The sequence below is a fragment of the Arvicanthis niloticus genome, chromosome 30 (genome assembly GCF_011762505.2).
Source record: "Arvicanthis niloticus isolate mArvNil1 chromosome 30, mArvNil1.pat.X, whole genome shotgun sequence".
In the NCBI taxonomy this organism is placed as follows: Eukaryota; Metazoa; Chordata; class Mammalia; order Rodentia; family Muridae; genus Arvicanthis; species Arvicanthis niloticus.
The window spans coordinates 6884750-6900697 of NC_133438.1; the positions used below are offsets into that span (position 1 = coordinate 6884750).

A 15948-nucleotide genomic window follows, 5' to 3' on the forward strand; every position below is an offset into this window, starting at 1 on the left:
TCGCTGCCTCTCGTTGAGCGCCAAAAATGTTGAGAACCGCACTAGCCCACGTTTGGGCGCCAAAAATGTTGAGGCCCGAGCTGCCCCACTTTGGGCGGCCAAAAATGTTGTGGCCCTCTCCACTCCACGCTTGGTGGCCACTGTTTCCTGACCCAAGCTGCCGCTCCGGTCTGCGGGTCATGGTTCAGTAAGAGAGAGTGAGGATGGACTTGAAGAATGGAGACCAGACAGAGTGTGATTCAATCCCGTTTATTTTTCAGTCTCTCTTCCTAGTCCAAGTTTCAAGTCTTGAGTTCCTAGTTCATAGTTGTACTCCTTCTACTTCCTAGTTGTACAACCTGTTATTCTCTTCTGAGTGTCTAATGTCTATTCCTACTCCTAGTGTCTGAATCTCTGTTACTCCAAATTGTTCTCTCTAAAGTGTCTTATTCTCTCCTCTCTTCTGTCTGCCTCTTATGTCTCACTTATAAGCCATGCCTTTTGGTCACGCCTTTAATCATGCCCCTAGGTCTTGTCTCTAAATCTGATCTTTAAGTCACACTCTTAAGTTACAGACCTTTAATCTCACACGCCTTCAATCTCACACACCCAAGGAAAGTCCTGAGTATCTAAAGCAAGATGTTATCAGAGTGTGCTCAGCTGTTGTTGGCCATTGTAATACAAGTCTCACGTCAGGGTAGATGGCTCAAGATGGCTGCAAAACTGATAGCCGCTTTCTGCTAAAAGTCGGCTCCCAACATTAGTCTATCTCTTTTTATTGGGGAATTGAATCATTGATGTTAAGAGATATTAAGGAAAGGAGATTGTTGCTTTCTGTTATTTTTGTTAGTGGTGGCATTGTTTGTGTGGCTATCTTTTTTGGATTTGTTGGAAGAAGATTACTTTCTTGCTCTTTCTAGGGTATCATTTCCCTCCTTGTATTGGAGTTTTCTCTCTATTATCCTTTATAGTGCTGGGTTTGTGAAAAGATATTGTGTAAATTTGGTTTTGTTGTGGAATATCTTGTTTTCTCTCTCTATGGTAATTGAGAGTTTTGCTGGGTATAGTAGCCTGGGCTGGCATTTGTGTTCTCTTAGGGTCTGTATGACATCTGTCAAGGTTCTTCTGTCTTTTATAGTCTCTGGTGAAAAGTCTGGTGTAATTCTGATAGGTCTCCCTTTATATGTTACTTGTCCTTTTTTCTTCCTGTATTTAATATTTTTTTTTCTTTTTTGTGTTTATAGTCTCTGGTGAGAAGTCTGGTGTAATTCTGATAGTTCTCCCTTTCTATGTTACTTGTCCTTTTTTCTTCCTGTATTTAATATTTTTTTTCTTTTTTGTGCATTTGATGTTTTGATTATTATGTGACCTAGGTATTTCTTTTTTGGTCTAATCTATTTGGCATTCTGTAGGTTTCTTGTATGTTTATGGGCATCTCATTGTTTAGGTTAGGGAAGTTTTCTTCTATAATTTTGTTGAAAATATTTATTGGCCCTTTAAGTTAAAAATCTTCACTCTCTTCTATACCTATTATCTTTAGGTTTGATCTTCTCCTTGTGTCCTAGATTTCCCAGATATTTGGGTTAGGAACTGTGTGCACTTTGTGTTTTTATTGATAGTTGTGTCAATATTTTCTATAATATCTTCTGCACCTGAGATTATCTTTTCTATCTCTTGTATTCTGTTGGTGATGCTTGTGTCTATGACTCCTGATTTCTTTCCTAGGTTTTCTATCTCCCTTTGTGATTACTTTATTGTTTCTACTTCCATTTTTATGTCCTAAATAGTTTTGTTCAATTTCTTCACCTGTTTGGTTGTGTTCTCTTGTAATTCTTAAAGTAATTTTTGTGCTTCCTCTTTCAGGGCTTCTACCTGTTTACCTGTGTTCTCCTCAATTTCTTTGAGAGTGTTATTTATGTTCTTTTTAAAGTCATCTATTGTCATCATTGAACATGATTTTAAATTTGACTCTTGCTTTCCTGGTTAGATAGGGTATTCTGGATTTTCTATTGTGGGAGAACTAGGTTTTGATGATGCCAAGTACCCTGGGTTGCTGATGCTTATATTCTTGCACTTGCCTTTCACCATCTGAATGTTCTTAGTGCTACCTGCCCTGTCTCTGACTGGAGCCTGTATTTCCTATTATCTTGGTTATGTCAGAACTGTGTGAGGTGGGTGTTGCTGCTGGGGTTAGAGCTGGGGCAAAAGATCTGCTCGGTGCTTGGGCGCAGACCAGAAGGAACCAGTGTTCCAGGCCAGGAGTGAATTCCTGGGTTGCAGTAAGTCCCAATTACTCCCTGTTTGGGACAGGTGTTGCTGTCTCCTTATCTAAGATACTGCAGGGGTTAGAGCTCCTCCTCTGGGTTTTGTGGTATTGGGTGCAGAGCTGAAGCCCAAGATCTGCTCAGTGCTCTGGCGCAGAACAGAAGGCCTCTTGTTCTTATAATCTTTCCAATTCCTTCTCCCTAGAGTCTCCTGTGACCAGGAAATGGTGAATGTTTGGTGCTGACATGTTATTAAGGATTCATTGTTCCAAGGACTCACTCTGGATATTGTTCATTTGTGGGTATCTGCATTAGTTCCCATCTCTTAGAAAGATGTGGCTTCTCTGATAATGAATGATCAAGACATTGATCTAGGAGTTATGTTATTGCTGTGTTACTTCAGAAAAACAGTAGTATGCATCCATGGCCTATCTCAGCTCAGGTTGTTGGCCATCAGAGCTGTGGTGGGGCTTGGATTTTTAGGGATGTATATAATGGTTTCCATTGGTGTGAAGCTGTAATCTTCATTAAAGGACAAGGAATTTGAGGATATGAAGATTCAACTACTCTAAACTGAAATCAGGTCTCTGAAACTTTCCTCAAAAGCTGTTTCCATGACTCTCCAAGGATTAAAAACCACACGAGGAACTAAGAACTAGAGCAAGGAGAGGTGAGATCAGTGTTTGCTAAGAAAGTATGTTTGCGGTTCAGTACAATAAGAATTCATAGAAATTACTGTCGCTACCTATGAAAAAGAAGCCAGGCTGTATGCATGTGTAAGAGACAGCCTTCAGTAATTTTATCTTTTGGCCTGGAGTTTGCCTGAGTTTTAATATCAACCACCAGCATGATGGGATTCAGGTCATTAGATATCTGATGTTGATTTAATTTAAAGGCATTAAATACTATCGATAATCATTTGGAAACTGAGACTTCCTCTGCAATGAACATCAATTCAAACATCTCCTCATTGCTCTGCTTGCTAAATATTGTCATATGTACTTCACAGTTATTTTGAACCTGTGTAGGCCGCCCACCTGACTCAGCTGGTAAAGATGGTGCAGGCCTCTGGTATGATCTACTGGTAAACAAGTGTACTGAGCATGCGGTCATCCTTGGGCCAACTTAGTTTGGTGCCAATCCCTCCCGAGTGGAATATGTTTATGAAGCACTGCAATTCTGATCAATCATGCACCTCCACACGCACCCCCTGACTGGGGCTGGGCATATAAGCAGCTCACTCCGGGTGTTCAAGGTTCCCAGGTCAATGATGAATGAAGTGCTTCAATAGAGGTTTTGGGAAGGATCCAATTGTTTGCATCTTCCTTGCTGGTCAAGTGGGGGCGCTACAAACCTGGGAAAAATGAAGTCCCTTTACAACAAGTTGACTGAAACAGAGAAGTCAGATCAATATAAAGCCCTTGTTTTTTCCAGAGCAAATTCAACTTTTTTCCAAGTTAATTTTCTCTTTCTTTTAATGTGTATGTTCAGTGATACTGTCATACATGTATATAATGCATTTGATCATTCCTTTCTGAATCTCTTTTATATATCTCCTATCCATGGCAACTCTCATCTCATCCCTAAAAATTCCACTCCCTCACCTGTGTCCTGGTTTCCCCTTCACAAGGTTCCTCCTCCCATTCCCCATTCTCTTCTCCTCTGAGATATTGGAGATCCCCATTTTTATCCCCCTACCTGGTACATCAAGTATTTACATTAAATAAAGTTCTTTACATAACTATGTGTCTGTATCTATAGAAACCAGCAGGATCACTCTTGGGTGCATAACTTAGTACAGTGAGTCTCCTTCACAGATTATGAAGAATCCAGAACCAAAGATAAATCAACATCACAGCACATGTATGTACATCTCAGGGAACACTATAGAAGAGAGTTCATAAGTATAATTGACAAAATATCAGGAAGAATTCAGGGAAATAGTTTTTCTTATTAATATAGTCTGAGAAATATGTTTTTAATTTTTGGAGAAATAAACAATTTTAGAAAATGCAGTATTAATGAATATACTAATGCAGAAAGGTGATATTTTCATGGAGTCCAATGCATAGACAGAGAAGTACATGAAAATGATGAACACTAGAAAAACAGAATTAGTTCTTCACAGATATGAGCCCATTTATCATTTGCTCAGGCTAGACTTATAATTTTTCAAACAAATACATTACAATGCTACTATCAAATCATGGGCTCACAACTGAAGGAAAACATATTAACTATGAATCTATTAATGTGTGTCATATATTTTCTTGGTGTATTTTTCATTTTAAAACAATGGAAACATTAACAGGTATGTGTAGCTCTTACTATTCATTATAGAATTATCTTCATAGGAGATAGACACCATTACACACAACTACAACTGGTCACATTGGACAGCGTAACTGATTGGGAGGTTCTTAGAACAAGTTGATCCATCTGCAATGGAAATCCTTCATGTAAGGCTCGGGATATATCATAGAAGAAATATTAGTAAAATAATAATAATTACAACAATAATAGAAGAAATAGAAGTAGTAGTAGTAAAAGGGAAAAAAGAAGGAGGAGGAGGAGAAAGAGAAGGAGAAGAAGAAGAGGAAGAGGAGGAAGAGGAAGAGGAGGAAGAGGAGGAGAAAGACTCTAAGTGCCATACGGGCTTGAAATCTTCTGTGAGATTTTGTCTTCTAGAAATGATTGAGATTCTATTCCTGTGAAATATCAACAATATGTCTGCCCAAAGAAGGCCTGAAGAACAACATGAACAGACACATTAATGTGGTAGGGGAAATTGTGTCAGGTCACCAGCCTTAGACGAAGAACAGTGGCCAACTAAGAAGTGCTGAGAGAGGTACAATCACTCTTCTCCAGGGATGGCCTCTAGTTTCTCATGCAACCTCATATGCAGAGGACCAAAGTCAAATACAAACAACACATAATAAGCTCTTCTCCCCATGTTTACATATTTATGCATGTGTATGTATATGTATATATATTTGACCAAAAAAATCCCCAGCCTATCAGTTTGAGAGTATGTAGGGAAAGAAAAATATTGCAATGCTTCGAAGAAGAAAGGTGGAGGGATCAATATAATCATATTTAAGATATAAAAGGTTTTGTTATGGAGGTGGTATTTAAATTCTGTAAAATACTTTACATTTGAACTGAAATTTACAGTGAAATGACATTAGGTACAATAATGTTAGTAGTCACACAGAATGGAAAACTTGATGAAGAAAACAGCAAAACTCTTTTTTCTAATCATACACAAATCAATGGTAAAGAGAATTGTTTGTGCTTGAGATGTATAAATTTGTGATTTCTTACACATCTACATTATGAATTCCCTGAAATATCCCAAAGACACAAAACAGGACATCATAATATATAAGTAGAAGACAAGCCTAATGAACAAAGACCTCCAAAAATAACACTAGTTTTATTTTCTGTTGTCTACATAATGCTGGCCATGAGACCAGCTCTTCAGTGTGCTTTGCATAGCATCGTACTTTGTTGGAAAACCTAAATTTTCTTTTGCAGGTGTATCAGTTGTAGTTAGCTTCTGGGTTATAGATGAAATCTGTGTCCACATCTGTCAGCACTGAGACATGAACCCACATAGACATGTGCCAGCTTTGTGCATATTGCCACAGATTCTACAAGTTCATATTTGTTTCAGGTTCCTGTGTCTGGAAAATATAGTTTCTTTGGGGTAATTCATGTGCTGTGGCTCTCAGGTTCCCCAACACCCATTCCTCAAAGTTTCCCAAGCCAAGAAATATGCAGACATTCTACTCAAGATTCAGTGTCTTCAGATACTTCTCTGCACATTGTTCAGGTGTGGGTCTCTGTATTAGTTCCCATCTCCTGCAGGAGGAAGATTCACTAATAATTACTGAACAAGACATTGTTCTGGGAGTCATTTTATTGGTATGTTTAAAAAAAATAGTAGCACCCAGAACTCTGCCTGATTACTCGGAGGGCTGCCATCCTAAGGGACATCAGGCAAGCCTCTCCTATCCAAGCCCTGGCCTGCCAACTCCCCTGGATGCTTAGCAGAGGGCAGTAAACTACACTGCATACTCCATTTCCCACCCTAAGGCCTGCATGCTTTCTAGGAGGCCTGATGCCACCAGGAAAATGAACTAAACATTTGAGTTCCAAACCACAGCCCACCAAGTTGCCTAAATGCATACCCTAAAGCAGTAAGCTAACATCAGCACACATGCGTGCACACACACACACACACACACACACACACAAGAGAAAATGACTTTAAATACAATTACTAATGATGACAGAAGGCTTTAAAAGTGAATGAATAAATGCCTAAAAGAAATACAGAAAAATACAATCAACGGGTGAAAGAAATTCCAGGCAGATGGGACAGCATATTCCATCACTTTATAGTTTCAGAAGAGTGTTGGTTCAGGAAGCAAAGGCTCCCAGTATGTTGAGAGAAAATAATTTGTTTACCAAGAAAGCACATCATCATGAATCTTCCAATTTCCTTGGAACTCCATGGACATTCTATCACAACAGTTCCTCAACACCACAACAGGATGTTTTAAAGAAAACTTAGGATCATCAGATTTCTTTCCCAGGTGTAGACCATTGAAAGATGTAGTTCTTTCTCTTTAGATAGATCCCAGATACAAGGTCAGTCTGTGTTTGCCAGGCCTCAGTGACTAAAATAACAAGGACTCTGAGGACCACAGCATCCATCTCCATGCTGATGAGTTCCCAGTTCTCTGGGGCTGTGGTATTAGATACAGAAGTTACAAAAGTTAAGATGGGTCAAAGTTTCTTAACTAAGCATAAATCCAGGGTGCATGTTATCCCTGGAGAAGACTTGATTCTACTCTTTCCCATGCTATAATGTGGAATTCTCTTTATTCAACTCTCTTGAGTTTGGTCATGTTCTAGTATAGACAGATGGTCTCAGCTGGTCCTGAGAATAGAAGAAGAGGAGTAGAATGTGTGTGTTCTTAGGAGACTTTAGTGTTCCTTCTGAGTTCCACTGGTCTGGGATGAATCTTTCTTGTGGCATAGCTGTGTCCCCTCTATTATTCTAACTAAATTCTTCAGAACCATTGTGTAAACAGAAACCTGCAAATTCAGAGTAGAACAAATTGACAATTCATTCCAGGTAGTGGGCCCCAGATCACTGTTCTGAGTAGCAACAGGACAGTTCTCAGTATGGTTTCCCTGGAGAGCCCATCAGAGTTTGTCCAGACTCAGATTCTCAGTGTGTTTGTTCCCTTGTCACATTCAGATGCTTCAATTTCTTCCTTGATCTGATCATGCCCCTAATGTCTCTCTCTCTCTCTCTCTCTCTCTCTCTCTCTCTCTCTCTCTCTCTCTCTCTCTCTCTCTCTCTCTGTGTGTGTGTGTGTGTGTGTGTGTGTGTGTGTGTGTGTGTGTGTGTGTGTGAAAAACAGAAAAAAAGTAAATGGTAAGCCACTGGGATTTTACTTAAGAGTTTGCATATACCACAGCTAGCTCACGTTAAGCATAGATCTTAAGACTGACACATTTAACTCTTACTTTTCTTGGTTTTACAAATAATCGTTATTGTGATGACAGGATGAGTTCTACTGTGAGAAGAGAGTGGTGAAGGTCCTCCATCACTGTAGAAGACTCAAAGGTCAGTGGTAGAGTTTCTCTGGAGGTCCCACCCCCAAACAGTATCCCAAGACCTTGCAGAAGACATTCTTGGCTGTCACCTCTCAAATGAAAGCTAAACTGCATAATGTGAATTGTTCGGTGTAGTTCTCATAATGAATTGTGTCTCATAGTAATTAGTTATGAATCTGAATCTGTTTTGACAGAAGAGTGGTATAGCAGGATTTGTAAGCGTTACACCAAGGTTATGTACTCTCCTAAAGTCACCGTGGGCCAAGAGAGCATAGGTCTGACATGGATCCTGTGAATATTGTTTATTTGAGGGTGAGAAGAAGATGTTGGCACTGGGGACCAGTTCTTGCTTAGGAGCCTATATCTGTCTGTGGCCTCCCAAGATGTTTTAACTACATGAAATCTCTGAGTTCCATTAGCAGGGAGTGCAGTGAGCATGCCGAGAATGATCCAGGGTATCCCCCACCATCACGAGGGTGAATACTCATCTGACTAACACTCTGTAGCATTTCAAACTCTATTGTAGTAAATAATTATTGTAAATGGACAATTGATTTCTCCTTTTTTTTTGTTTTTTTTTGTTTGTTTGTTTGTTTGAGGTTTTTTTTTTTTTTTCTCTCTCATACTTAAAGGCTAAAATGACTAAGAAATGAGATTTTTGATTACCAAGAGCAGTTTGTTAGGCTGCCTGTGTTTGCATCATACTCCATAAGCAGAGGTCTTTGAAACTTACATGCTGGTGGGATGGGTCTTTTGGGGTGGCCAGATGGAGGCTACAATGGGTCCTAGGAAACAGAAGAAGAAGAGGATGTTCTCACTCTTGTCTGTCCTACCTCTGTCCTGTATTTTACCTCAGGACAGAGTGAACATTACATGAAAGATCATGGCTGGCATCCAGTTTTGTGTGGAAAAATGTTCCTTCTGACTAAGCATTCCTATTGTCCCCCTAATCCCCCTTAAATCAACAGTTCTATGGTTTGAATTGTAAGTCACTCTGAGGTGTCAGGATCACCTCACCTGAGACTATGAGCTCCACAGGGACACTGGAATGTGACAACAGGTAGAGAAGATTTTTGACAATCATAGCATCTATAGGTGCTGGAGAGGGTGGGGCTCACAGCACTCATGGAGAGTTCTGCCTGGAAATGCTGATTTTGGAACATTGATTTAGGCGAAGGTGTTGGTGAGCTGATCGTTCTTGGAAAAATGAGTGCGTCTACAGTGTATGTTGACATACATAGCAGTGTCACATTATTTCCTGAGTGTACTTTGGAGTTAGGCTTCACTGAGGGGGAATGAGTCACAAAGAGAGGTCCTAAAGAGAAGAGAGATGATGAGAAGCTGCCTTTTTGTTCTGAGCTGAAAACTGTCCTGGTTTTCCCTTGAGGACACTGGGTCTGTGTCTCTATGGTCTGACCGATTTCATCTCCTGCTGATCTTGCTCTCCATCTCTTCTTGCCCAAGATTCTTATCCCTCATCTCAACCCTCAGTTCCTGGGCTCTCCAATGAAAGCCTGAGCAGATGTCAGGTACCTGACAGAATCTCTTTAGTTCCTCACCTGTGATCAGGATGTCCAGGGATCACTGGAGACCAACCACTCAGAGGAGAGGTTCTCTGGACCATAGATAGCATCCATATTGGCCTCCAGTGGACAGGCTCACATAACCCAGTGTGAAGTTGGCCAAGGAGATGCCAGTCTGGGTGTGCTGGTTAAGGTGCTGAAGGAAGTCAGCTTTTCTCACGTTGTACAAAACCAATCTGTCATAGTTGATGTCAGAGCAACACTGCAGGGTGAGGCTCATTCCAGAGACCAGAATATGGCCTTGGCGGGTCAGTAGAGATGGCTTCTTAGACAGTCCTCAAAGGAAGGTGACAGGCTAGGGACTGAGGACTTGGTCTCAACAAATACTTGTGGGCTCCCATCCTGCCCTGCACATGTCACAGATTCTCCCTGAGAGAGGATGTTGTTGACAGCACAGGTTCTTCATTTAGTCCTTCTCTACCTGCAGTCCTCTAGGTGAGCAGGCCATGGCCAAGGGCTTAGGGTCTCAGAAAATGATTGCGAATGATACTGGAGACTCACCTGAGAAGTGAATTTTCATAGGCTCTCTCTGTACAAACGACTTTGAGGTATCCTAGTAGTAAATATAACATCTGAATGTTCCTGTTTACGTTATGGTCTCCTTTTCCACAGTGAACAGGGATATCGAATGCCTGGTGGCATCTACATAATGTGAATTCAGAGAGGTGGAAAATTTCTCTTCTTTGGAAAGAATGAACTTGTTGTATCCCTTTGCTGAGCCACAGTTGAGCTTCATTTTTCCTCCAGAGGTCACCATAGTGCTGGACAGTACTGAAAGGACAGGATTATTGTAGCAGATTCCTAGAAGAGAAGGAGGAAACAGTCACATGTTCTCATGCAGTCACTATACTCTTTATGCCTAATCTGTAGGAGGAAATACTCCTGAGCACAGAGCCTATGGCTGGACTGTGACAGTCTCCCTACCTGTCACCACCAGTTCCAGTGCGTCACTATGCTATGACCAACCAGATGAGGTGTAACAGTAACAGCAATGTTGCTCTGCATGTTGCTGTGTCAAAGAAAGGTTAGAGAAGGCGGCCTTCTTCCCAGGCTTCTTTGGGGTCTGTATTATCCATGGTTTTTTGGCTTTCCTCTACATCAGAAAATACATTTCTGTATCAAGGGTCCCCTCAGACGAGATAGTCATAAAACTTCTGGAGGTGATCACAGAGACTGGTTCAGGCTTGATAAAGGCTTTGGGGAGGTTCCCTGCAAGGAAGTAGGAGAGAAGGAGGTAGGTCTCCTTGAAAGTGGTACAGAGAAAGTCTCTCTTGGAGATGGATGGCATTTAAGTTGATCCAGAGTGGGACAAAGACCCATGAAGACTCATGTCACTCCTGAACATCCTGGATTTTGCTATCCCTTTCTGTGTTGGATTCTGTGTCTTGGTTCCCAGTGTCTCCTGTGCTCTGTGTCAATGGGTAAAGAGCCCTGGTTCTTCATATACAGCACACATCAATGCCTCCCTGAGCACCTGTCTCATCTCAATATTCTGTTCACAGGCTGTGGCTCCTCACCTGAGAACAGGAGCTTCAGGGGGTCACTAGGTTCTGACCACATCTGTGGCCTGCTCCTGTCACAGCTGTAGCATGTCCATCTCTGACTGGAGGTCACTCAACCCACAGAGAAGAAGGCCTCAAAATTCTTAGTTTTATAGTTATACTGTGAGTCCTGCATCCAGTAGAGCTTCTGTGGTCCTTCCTAAGTCAGAATGAACCTGTCATAATTCTGCCCTGAAACACATTGGAGGGTGACCTTCTGTCCTGAGGTCAACACAGGGCAGGGCTGGGCTGACAGGCTGGGTTTACTGTGTGCTCCTAGGAGAGAAGGCAGAATCAGTTACGTGTGTCAGGCCTTGTTATCCTCCAGGGCTGTGAGGTAACTGCAGCACTGAGAGCAGCCTGACTTCTTGACAATGAAGCCTGAGGATGGGGACAATTTTTTCCTCTCACCTGTCACCACAAGCTCCACAGGGTCACTGTCCTTTGAGCATCCATCATAGGTCTGATAGTAACAGTGATACTTTTTCTGCATGGTACAGGTCAATTTTTGAGATAGAGAATTCAACCTTCTTCCCAAGTTTAGGTAGAATTTCTGCTCTCCATGGAGCTGGCCCCTCTTTGTAGAGCTTGTAGTCTGTGGTTCCTCAGGTCCCCTCACACAAAAAGGTCACATTTGTGTGCTTGGAGACCATAGAGTCTGGCAGTACTCTGAGGATAGGCCTAGGGAGTGACCCTGGGGAAAAAAAGAGCAGCTAAGTCCCAGAATATCCATTCTCAGACTGCAGTCCCTAACCCCATGACCCTCCAGCCACCCACAGGACTTACACACATGTGGTGTTTTTCACCATCACTGCCCAGGCATGGCTCCTGGATATGAAGAGTAGGGCATTTCAGGAGAGCTGCAGACACACTTACCTGTCAGCACTGGGATCCAGCGGCTCAGAGTCAGTACTGGAAGAGAGTTCTTTTTTTCCTTCTTATAGTCTTTAATTTTATTTTGGTTTTTATATTTTGTATACATGTGCATCGTTTCTTAAATTTTTTATTGGGTATTATATTTACATTTCAGATTTTATCCCCTTACCCCACTTCCCACCACCACCCAGAAACCTCCTATCCCATCCCCCCTCCTCATGCTTCTATGAGGCTGCGACCCCACCTACCCCCTGCCTCCACTCCCTCCTCCCAACCCTCAAATTACCCCCACTCTGTGTTTGTCCTTCATGGGACCAAGAATCTCCTCTGCTACATATGCCCAAAAAAGACCATCCTCCCCTACATATACAGCTGGAGTCATGGGCCCCTCCCTATGTTCTCCCAGGCTGGTGGTTTAGACCCTGGGGAGCTCTGGTTGTTTGGTATTGTTGCTCTCCTCATGGGGTCACAAACCCTTTCTGCTCCTTCAGTCTTCTCTCTAACTGCTCCATTGGGAAACCCTTGATCATATCCGTGGTTAGCTGTGAGCATCTGCCTCTGAATATGTCAGACTCTGTCAGACCTCTAAGGAGACAACTATATCATGTTCTTGTCAGCATGCTCTTCCAGCCATCCACATCAGTGTCTAGCTTAGGTGACTGCACATGGGATGGATACCCAGGTGGAATTGTCTCCAGATGGCCCCTCCTTCAATTTCTATCCCATGTTTTGTTTCCATATTTGCTCCCTTGAGTATTTTTGCTATTCCTTTTCTTTGTAAGAGATTTTTTTTTCCTGAAACCAGAGTGGGGCCTCTCTTCTGCAGAACCATCTCAGACCTTGGGGTTTCCTGATGGGTGAGAGCTGAGCTACAGGTCCTGATCATTTCTAGATCTCAGTATCCCCTCCCCCTCTTCACATCTCACCAAGACAGAGCAGGGCTGTGAAGGTGAAGGTCATGGTATCTCCTCTCACTGTCTGCCACTGTGCTTGAGGGCGGAGCTACACAGCCTGTCTAAAGGGATTGGAAACAAGGTATGGCCCTGGAGGCAGTGCTGTCCCCATCTTGTGATATTATTTCAGCTGCCCCACAAGAAGGGGAACTGCCCCTCTTTCTTCCTCAATGCTGTGACTAGGCCAGGCAGTAGACTCCAAGCCATCAGGTCTTACACAGATCACATTTCCTCATCCACCATGTCTGCCTTACCTGTGTTCATCAGTGTCAGAGCCATGTTATATCAGACATATGTGAACATCTCCACAACAAATTTAAGTGTGGTTGTGCTCTGCTCTTTTTCACATTTTTATGTGAAATATGTCCTTCTTTTCAACATTTTCTAATGTTTTTGGGAAATTTCTTAGTGTATATATCTGTGTGATATATACATATGTTATGAATTATATAATTTTTCTCATACTCTGAAGTGATTGGTTATAAATATGTACTACCACTTCGGTTTTTTAATATATATATATATATATATATATATATATATATATATATATATATATATTACAACTTTTAAATTATTTTTGCTAATTTATCTACTCGTGTGTGTGTGTTGTGTGTGTGTGTGTACATGCATGGTTGTCAAAGTACAAGCATGGAGGTTGGGGAATGACTTCAGATTTAGAATTTCTTGTACAGTATTGATCCTGTCAGTCAGGCTAAAGACTTAAAGATGGCAGCAGGCACTTAAACACTGGGACATCTCACTGGTCAAACAATTACCATCATCATTTTCCTAAGTCCTTCTTCTTCAGTCAAAACATTACTTGACCCATAAAGGTGCCCAGGTCTATTTGAGTTTCTTGTCAACACAGGTTGCTGGTGTGACCACCATTGTTCTTGTAGCAGTTCATTGTGCAGTAGTGCAGGCATGGGCAGCACTTGAGGGCAGCACTGTATCATTGTGTTACAGTTATAAACTTGGACAATCTAGCAAAGGGGTTCCTGGATGATGACAACACACAGGCACAGTACCCACCAGTAAGGTGGGTCTTTCTGGATGTAGTGGTCAGGCAGTGTTTGGTTTCTGTCCATCAGCTTTAAAGGCTGCTGGGGCTTTAATGACATAACTTCTTGCCCTGTCTAAGCCTTGACATTCTCTTCAGGTTGTCACTCTCTTCAACCTGGAAGATGGTACATTTGCCCTTAAGTGCCTTGTCAAAGACTTACATGCTGGTGTCTGTGTGGTAACATGGTTCAAGAAAAAAGATCTCATAATGTTGATTTTTCCTGCTTATTTTTGTGTTAGGGTTTCATGGAACAGCCTCCAGTATCGTGAGCACATACTCTACAAGTGAGCTACATGCTAGTTTTACTCTGTAATTTTCAATGTTTGGTGTTGTATTTCTTTCCCTCTACTATCTTCTTTCCTATGCTGATGGGCTTAGTTATCTTTGTGTTTGTATTGAAAGAGTCTGCAGCTATGTAGTCCTGGTTGTCCTGGAGCCAGTTATGTAGACCAGACTAAACTGGACCTCATAGAGATATCCACTCTAAGCTTCCCATGTGCAGGAATTAGACATGTGGGCCACCATGGTTTTCAGCTGACATTCATTCTAAAGCCAAGAAAAAAGCCAGGTTCAGAACTAAGTGTTTTAGTTAGGATAGATGACAGAGGTGCTGGTTAGTCAACAAAATGATGGACTGGGTATGAGGACTATCTTGTAACTCACTGGTACAAATTGGTATAATTATGCTCTAATTGTATTTTGAGAGAAAAGTTTTATTTTAACAGGAAGGGTGATGTGTAGGAGAAGTTAAGGTGGGAGGGGTATGGAGAGGAAGAGAAGGAGTAAGGAGAGGAGGAGAAGTAGAAGAGGAGAAGCCTGGTGATAAGAGAGAGAAAGAGAAAGAAAGAGAGGCCGGTACATGGAGGCAGATGTTCATGTGCTTCCACCAGTCAAACATAGTTGATATATCTAGGTTGGGTTTGGGGTTACACTTCTGACTGAGCATTACCAAACTTCTAAAGCCTTTGATTAACATTTTTTTAAAAATTGTATAAAAGCAAAAAGGAAAACGGGGCATGGGATAGGGGTTTTCTAGGGAGGGGAAATGCGAAAAGGGGATGGCATCTGAAATGTAAATAAAATATCCAATAAAAAATAAATTAAAAAAAAAAAAACAAGAAAAAAAGAGATGTGGGCCACCACACACAGTGTTGGTTTTAAATTTTTAAATCTTTAAAATTTTTATTCCTATGTATATTGTGTTTTGCTTGAGTCCTTTTCCTTCTATCTTCCCTTTTCCTCACTCTTTTCATTTGCTTATCCTCCTTACTAACCTGAATTTCTTTTTGGTTATTTCCCTGAACTTCTGGTTGTTGGAAATTTGCTGTTTAATCACATGAGAGTTCTCATTCTCCCTCTCACATAATAAATGTGTGTAGTCTTTTTGTGTGTGTGGCTGAGTTACTCCTTAATGTGAGCTCATCTTAATCCAAAACATGTTCTGTGACCTGCAGTGGGCTGTCCTGGAGAGTGTTGTGGGTGCCTTGTGGGTTGGAAGCTTCTTGCAGAATGGTGGCCTTGGTCTGAAGTTTGATGGTGTTTGATGATGCCTTACTGATATTCTGCCTAGCTATTCTGTCCAATATCAAACTGGCCAGAGTGGTTTGTTTTATCTTGTTGTGCATCTCTCATCCAATGTCTGATGGTACATGCTTTTATATGGATGTTTATGTCTTAAAGATCAAATTTTAGATCTATGTAATTTAAGGTTGTCTTAGAATTTACTGCTGTGAACAAGCACCATGAGCAAGGCAAGTCTTAAAAAAACATTTAATGGGGGTGTAGTTGGGGGCACAGCCTCATAGAAGCATGAGGAGGGGGGATGGGATAGGAGGTTTCTGGGTGGTGGGGGGAAGTGGGGTAAAAGGATAAAATCTGAAATGTAAATATAATACCCAATTTAAAATAAATAAATAAATAAATAAATAAATAAATAAATAAATAAAATGTTTAATTGGGGCTGGTTTATAGAATCAGAGGTTCAGTCCATTATCATCAAGAAAGGAATATGGTAGCACCCAGCCAGGCTCGGTTCAGGAGGAGCTAAGAGTT

The 15948-nt window shown here is 41.4% G+C and overlaps 1 pseudogene; it reads right to left on the reverse strand.

Moving 5' to 3' along the window:
• Positions 1–8539: 8539 nt before the first annotated feature.
• LOC143440594 (paired immunoglobulin-like receptor B) lies at positions 8540–12837 on the reverse strand (annotated as a pseudogene).
• Positions 12838–15948: the final 3111 nt, after the last annotated feature.